Source organism: Lepidochelys kempii, chromosome 25 (assembly GCF_965140265.1).
Source record: "Lepidochelys kempii isolate rLepKem1 chromosome 25, rLepKem1.hap2, whole genome shotgun sequence".
NCBI classification, from domain to species: Eukaryota; Metazoa; Chordata; order Testudines; family Cheloniidae; genus Lepidochelys; species Lepidochelys kempii.
The window spans coordinates 13,992,051-13,999,778 of record NC_133280.1 but is presented as its reverse complement, the minus strand read 5'-3'; positions in this window follow the sequence as shown (position 1 = coordinate 13,999,778).

Sequence of the window (7,728 nt, the reverse complement as noted above, 5' to 3'; positions counted from 1 at the left end):
ATATGTCAAGGGTCTGTCTGTCAGTTGGTTCCTGTCTTGACAAACACCTGTTGAAGCTTTTGCCTCCCACCCCACCAAAAGCAATGTTTTCTTTTGTCCATGTAAAACGAAGAATCTCTTGATAAACTGTCCTGGGGTCTACCGCATCCCAAACCCCAGGCAGGCTAGGAGTGCAATAATGTGGTTAAACTGTACTGGGGAGTAGACGCTGGTATGGACATGAAGTGAGAGCCATTATGGAAGCTGATTTCTGTCCCTACCCGTTCGAATGTTCATTCCATCTGTACATGAAATAGAGGAATCCTACATGTCATGCATGAGCCCAGGCGAAGCAGTGATTGCTGCTCAGCAGCTCTGCTGCGACCTCCCTCCCTATTCTTTCTTATGTCCGTGAACCTGGCCTCAGATTTCTGAATTCCAGATCCTCCAGTACCTCTAGGCAGGGCTCCGCTTTTCTGCCACCTGTCCTTCCACTCAAGCACTGCTCACGAAGGAGGAGGTGCAGGGTTGCTGCTGCCCCTTGGTTATCATCACCAGCCATACGCACAGAGCGCTCTGTGTCAGATCCTGCTCTACAATAGGATGGATCAGGAAGAGGAGAGGCTGGGAGGGAAAAAGAGTCTTCCTGGCCAGCTGGCTCCAACAGCTGACTGGAGGTGAAGGCAAAAGGCATCAGGCAATGGGTTAGGGTCCAGCTGAGTGCCAGGGCGGGGGAGACAGCCTGAGACTAGGCAGTCTGAATACAACCAGCCCAGTACAGCTACATGAGTCTCCCAAACAGCTGTTTATCCAGAGTTCCCCTGTATGCTCCTGGCATGCCTGCTTGAGCCCTTCACATCCCCAGGCCTGCCACATTACTACCCCTGTACACCTGTGTGAAATTAAATCAACCCCATGCTTGCTAGAAAACAGCTAGGGCTTCTGGTTCAAAAGTGAATTCCACCCACTGGACCTCTAAGCTGACCTGGAGACTTGACCGGGAGAGGTGGGGAGGTCTCTGGACTCCAGGGACCTTATTCTCCCAGCCTACAGGGGATGAGAAGCCAAAGGGAGTAACTCAAGTGGGGCAAATGCAGGCCCCTGTTTGTCACAGGAAGCACACTGGTTGTCTAAGGACAAGAACTGGGAGCCCGTTTGTGACTCCCAGGGCTGACTTGCGGAGCGGAAAGGCCCCTTTTTGTCTCTGTGCTAAATGAGCTGCTAAACTGTTCATAACAACAACAGCAACAAACTCCTGCCCCCCTTCCCCCCCACCTCCTGGATCAGCCCCAGGAGTGACCAGCCTGTCTAGTCCCGGTAACCTGCAGCCAAAGGGATTGATTCCTCCCTGTTCCTGGGGAATGGAGTGTGCCCACCTCTCCGGGGGGTGGGAGTGGGGGGCGCCTTCCAACCTGCAAGTCCTTTCAGTGCTCAGATTCTCTAGACTAGGGACTGTGACAGCTTTAAGTGGAAACTGCTCTTTGCTTGGTGTTTAACTAGACTGGTTGTATCCACCCCACTCACCCTCTGCCGAGGAAGTGACCAGGGCCGGGACTTCCAGCTCCAAGTCTGTTCTCTCTGGAAGCCCTCTGGCTGTGCAGTAATGACCACCTCCAGGGTTCCTCAGCACTCACAGACCACTCTGCCTCTTGAGCCCAAGGAGTAGCTCTATTAGCTGTAGGAATACAAACCCCCAGCTCTCGAGCCGTGGAGCTCAAAGCGCTTTGCAAAGCAGGCCAGTATCATTATCCCCATTTTATAGATGGTGAAACTGAGGCATGGGGCGAGGTAGTGACTTGCCTAAGATAACCCAGCAGGAATAGAACCCAGGTGTGCAAAAGTCCAGTCCTATGCTGTACCCACTAGGCAATGCTGCCATCCCATTAGTAGCAGTAGTAGGCTGTAATATCCTCTTTTGGGGCCAGCAGCTTAGCCAGCATCTTCCTCTGCCTGAGGAAGCTCGTCCTGAGCATCTGACATCCACAGGGACTCAAATCCGCAGGTGGGAAATTGGGGCCGGGTGGAGAGGAGGTGTTCCCATTGGCTTTGCACAGCCACAGTGCAGGAGGGGCCTTCGCTCCAGGGGCAGCTTCTATGGATGGCAGGGTGGGAGCAGCCCGCAAAGAGCCAGCTGTGCCGTTCTGTGCACCAGGCGATGTTTCCCTCCCTGGCCTCTGTGAGGATCAGCTGACGCACTGGAGCATGAAATGAGATAATCCAAGCAGTTACAACTGGTGTGGGGAGGCCAGCAAGGGGGTCATTAAAATTATCCAGCTACTCTAGTAGAGGCGATTTAAGCCTAGGAAGGCTTCCTGGGTGTGGGGGAGGGTTAACTTAACACTTGGCCACATAAAATCCACCCAACCCCTAGGGAAATCGAACACAGTCCCCTGTGCTCTTTCCCCAGCCCCACTCGCCCCCAACATTAACACCATGTGGTGAGGCTGAAAATCCAAGACAGGAATATGATAATGTTATTATGTATCTTAAATGCCTAGGAAACCTAACAGAGCTCAGGGCCCCATTGTGTTGGGTGCTGCACAGACACAGTGAGAGACATGCCCTTCCCTGAAGAGCTCAAAGGAGGGGAAACTGAGGCACAGAGCAGGGCAGTGACTTGCCCAAGATCATGCAGCTTGTCCATGGCAGAGCTGGGAATAGAACCCACGTCCACTGCCCCAGCCATAGGCACCAGGTTTGTAAATGTTTTGGATGAGGTCAAGCCCCCAGTGGGGGTGGAAGGGGTAGAGCCCCTAAACTTGAGGGTCTGGGGTGGGGCAAGGGGGCAAAGCCTCCCAGGTAGGCATGGCACAACGGAGGTGCAGCCAGGCCAAATTTGAGCAGCATTATGACTCCGTGCACCAGGTCACACCACCACTCAAATTTGGGGCAGGTGGGCAGGTAACCTGGGTCCCCCCTTAGCACAATCCTGGTTGTGCCCCTGGTGTAAACGCTGCGGGGGAGGCTCTGGGCCTGCTTTCCAGACTATTGGTGGGGCCCGTGGTTCCCTATAACCCGGTGCTTACAACCCTAGCTGCGGCGGGACCACGCTACCTTCCAGTAACACCGCCCCAGGTGTCTGTCCTGCTACTGACCACACCTTGCCGGAGCCACCTCGGGATGTGGTGTGGGTGACGGTCTTCCCGGCAGTGGGGGGCTGCGGCTGGACCGGGCCAGCGACCAAGCAGAACAGAGTTTGAGCATCGCTCGCGTTGCCAGTGGCCGCTGGGGCACCAGGGGGCGATACAGGCTACGTCTCGCCATCCCAGCTCTCAGAAAAGTCCCCGGGCTGCTACAGACACAGAGCAAGAGGAGACTGGAATAGCTCAGCGGTCACAGGCCAGACGGGCCCAGGCTCGCCAACCTCCCCTGTAGCACGGCTCTTTCCCCGGTTACCCCTCCGTTGAGCCCAGGACCGTGGCACTATGCTGGCAACTTACATCGGGACAGCACCTGCGCTCAGAGGTGTGAAAAATCGAGGCTATACCGACCCTACCCTGCTTGTAGACAGCACTGGGTCCACAGGGGAATTTACCGACTCCCGGGGAGGTGGATTTCCTGCGTCGAAGGGAAAATACCTCGCGCCGGCCGCTGTAGCATTTCCGGGGTCGACAAGCCCAGCGGTGAACCGGGGCCCCAGGCCCCTGCCGTGGCAGAGAATGGACTTGCCCAGACAATCCCAGCAGGTGCCAAACACCTCCTGCTGCAGAGGAAGGTGAAAGCCCTCCAGACAATTCCCTACTGACCCCAAATTCCCCCTCCTCCCCCTCCAAAAAAACCCCCTCTTTGAAATCTGAGTTCATACATGAGTGCCAGGAGTTCACCATTCTCTGTGCTGGCCGTTGTTATACCAATAAAATAAAAACCAGCAGGATCTTATTAAAGGGGAAAAGGCAAAATACCACATTTACTGTGAATACAGAAAGAATCATAGTAAGCAGTTATCAGAGTAGCAGCCGTGTTAGTCTGTATTCGCAAAAAGAAAAGGAGTACTTGTGACACCTTAGAGACTAACCAATTGATTTGAGCATGAGCTTTCGTGAGCTACATCATCGGATGAAGTGAGCTGTCATCAAATCAATTGGTTAGTCTCTAAGGTGCCACAAGTCCTCCTTTTCAGTCTGCAGTTAGCTATAGCTGTAACATTCCATTCAAGTTCATATTTATTCACACATTCATTCATACACACAAACACACACACACACACACACACATTCTGCATGGTTGTTATCATAGTTACCAGCCTTAGAGTTGCTCATGCCAAGCCACTGGCCAGGTGGCCTGGACCTGAGGAGGGAGCAGGGCCTTGTCAGATGCTCATCTGATGCTCCTGGAAGTTGGTTTGCAGAATCAGACCCTAAAGTTCTCACTTTCTAGAGTCCATTTTTATAGGAATTTCTTCCGATGCCAGTCTATGGGAATTGCTTCATCATGCTGTTGCTGAATCAATCAGCAGATGGCACATTCCTGACGGCTCCGTGCTGCCAGATGTTATCTTGTTCTTTGGTTCTCCCATTCTTGAGGCTGTTGGGTGGATTCCAGTCTGCCCTCCGGGGGTCCTCTGTTTATTTCCACTTGACGCCTTCTTCAGCCGATGGACACTGGATTCTTAGGCTGGCACCTCCCTGATCACTCAGTTATTATCCACACCAAGCATCCATCCACATACATCCTCTATCTCTATTTTAATCACAATTATTAATACAACAAAAGGGCGGGGAGTCTCTGGGTGCTGTTTCTGTTGTTACAGAGTATTGCTTTGAGTCTCTCTCTGTGAATTGCTTTGAGAACAGACTCTGTCTTAGAATGTACTAACACAATTAGCAGCTTGCAAGTTTCACACATAGAGGGAGAGAAACAGTACCAAAAACCAAGAGACCCCTTAATTAGTAATACCCTGGAATTTAAACTATGGGGAATCAAACTCATTTGTGATTTTAATACAGAACTTCTTTAATATGATCCAACACCATAGCAGGTAACGGCTGGTGCTGCAAAGATGCCACTCAAGTTGGGGTAACTGAGTGGGCTTAGTTCACCCGCCGGGGGGGCCTTAGGCCAGGCTTGCAATGCACTGAGTGTTATCAGGAGTTTTAAGACCGAGCTAGCGGGCATGGTAGGGGGGCTGCGGGTCAGGATTGCAGGGCATCAGCAAAGCTTTGTGTGGAAGGAGTCCAGGCAGAGGATAGCAGATGGCTACAGGTCAGCCTTCTTCTCTCTCTGCTATTAAACTGGGCTGAGCTTTGGCCTATTGGATGTTTTCCCAAAGAGGCAGAGCACAATGGGTGAGCCAGCCGGTTTATTTAATGGAATCATGCAGCATAAATGTTTAAAAAGCCGCTCGAGCGATCGGGGTGAAAGGGCCACTCGAGAACCCCAGCTGAGCTCTCTTTGAAGCGGGTGCCTGCACTGTGGCCAGAGGGTGCTTTGCAGTCACGGACCCCGTCTCTGGGCCACTGGTCAGGATCTTTGCGTGTCTGGGAGCAAAAGGAGCTTGTAGCAGAGTCAGCAGCTCCTCCAGTTTCCTGCTTGCCTTTCGATGGTGGCTGTTTCTCATCAGCCCAGGTGCACTTAGGTGAAAGCATCACAAGCCCTTAGAGCTAGAGGCAGCCACAACAAACCAAAGGGGGACTAGCCACAGTCTGACTCCACAGGCTTTCCCCGCCACCTGCCATCTTCCCGGCCTACGTCACAATTCAGTAATAAGCACAAGTCTGCAGAAATCCCAGTTCATTCATCTGGGGCTGTTTTCTGGTGGCTGCTTTTTCTGCTTCAGAATCTGCTTTCAGGATAAAAAAAAAAATTTAAAAATGCATCTCTCTCCAGTTCTTCTGGATGCAAAAAAAACATCTCTTCAGTGTGACCATATATAACCGATGCAGTGACATCTGCCTGAGTCTGTGGCCAGTTTAAAGCAGTATCTCTGAAAGGGATGTGGTGTCCCTTTCATGTCAATGGGGACGTTTACCCTGAACCCTAGTGATGACAAAGTAAATGCCAATGATTTCACCACTGATCAACGAGTGCAAGGCTATGTCTACACTGGCAATTCAATGACAAAACTTTTGTTTTTCAGAGGTGTTAAACTCCCCACCCCACCCCATCCCCGGCTGAAAGACAAAAGTTTTGCCACGCCAAATGCCAGTGTGAGCAGCACCTTGTCAGCAGGAGCGCTCTCCTGCCGACAACACAAACGCTGCTTGTTGGGGATAGAAGTTTTCTGTCGGCAGGAGAGCTGACAAACAGTGGCTACGCTGCCCGACATGTAGCGGCCTGGCTGGGGCGACAGTGGCATGTTGCTAAACGCTGTGTAGTGTCGACAGAAAGGGACAGACATCAGCACAGGCTGCTGTTCCCAGTCTCTCACTCTGAGGTCATGAATGGGTGTGCTTGGTTTGTAGGTGGGGCTTTGAAAAGCAACACACTTTGGATTTAATCTTACTTTGCTTGCTGCTGCCCCCTTGGGGTCCTACTCTGGAGTCAATTTTGCCTTTTAGGGGCAGAGAATTGTCCAAAAAATATGCAAAACGAATTCATTCCTTTAAAAAAGACAAACAGAAACATTAAATCAATAAAGTTTGTTTAAATTTAAAAAGAGAAGTCAATTGATGTCGAACATGGGAACACAAACCAGCTCTGACATTTTTTTTTAAAGGGAGTTTATTGTTCCCCAGACCGTCCTAGTATTGACCTCCCTGTCCTTGGAGCAGCCTCTGCTTGGGGTCATTCCGTCCTGCAATTGACTGCCCAGTGGCCTGGCATACCCCACGGCCTCTAGAGCTTTTCCCTGGTAGCAAAACCCAGTCAGAGATTATGCAATCCCCTGGCACATGCTCCCTGATACTCTGTTTCCCTAATGCCATGCCAGCTGCAGCACCCACCCTCCATGGCCCGTTTCACTTCCCAGCCAGTGCTTAACATGGGGCAGGGGAGTTGCAAGGGGTCCCAGATCCAGCAACTAACCCCACATTGAAATTGAGCTGCTTTGCTGAGGAGCACACTTTAACCATGTAACACCAAAGGATTGACAGACCGCCCCCCACACCTCGCACCCCTTTTTCAGCTCACTTTAAGCACGCAGCGCCCAGCAGCGCTAGGCAATGCACATGTCCCGATTAGCCCTCTGAATGTCAGATTATCAAGCAGGTGGAATAAAACCACAGATCAGAGCTCCCCATAGATTGAATTCAAATCTTTTAGTTACTTAGCAGGGCTGGACTCCCAGCAGCTGATATTCCCACACTTGCATCACTTCCCCTTTCACCTGCTATGATAAGGGCAAATCAAGGAGTTGCCACAGCGTGGATTTTCCCATCTTAAGAAACACAGGAGCATCTGCAGCAGAGATACAAGTGAAGGGGCGTGGAGAATCAGGAAACTGCCGTGCTAACATTATGCAATGATGGAGCTGGCAGATTACTCAGATCCAGCAATAACTCACCGGAGGCAGGCAGCTGACACTTTACGGCAGTGATAGGTCACTGGGCACTTTTAGTGGATTCCCATGCTTGAGGCACAGCTGGATCAAAGGGTAGAGAAGGGCTGTTTGCATCAAGTCTGCCTTGGGCTCACTTGGCCTCCCAACGGCCAGCTCTGAGCCAGCACGGCAGCCTTGTCTGCGGCGTGGATAGAGGGCCCTAGAGCTGCTGGAAAGCCGCAAAGGATCTTGGCCAACGTGCTCCTGTTGCACTTGTGAACATCGGCACAGTTGGGTTTTCCTTTGCACAAGGGGTCAGGGAAACATCCAAC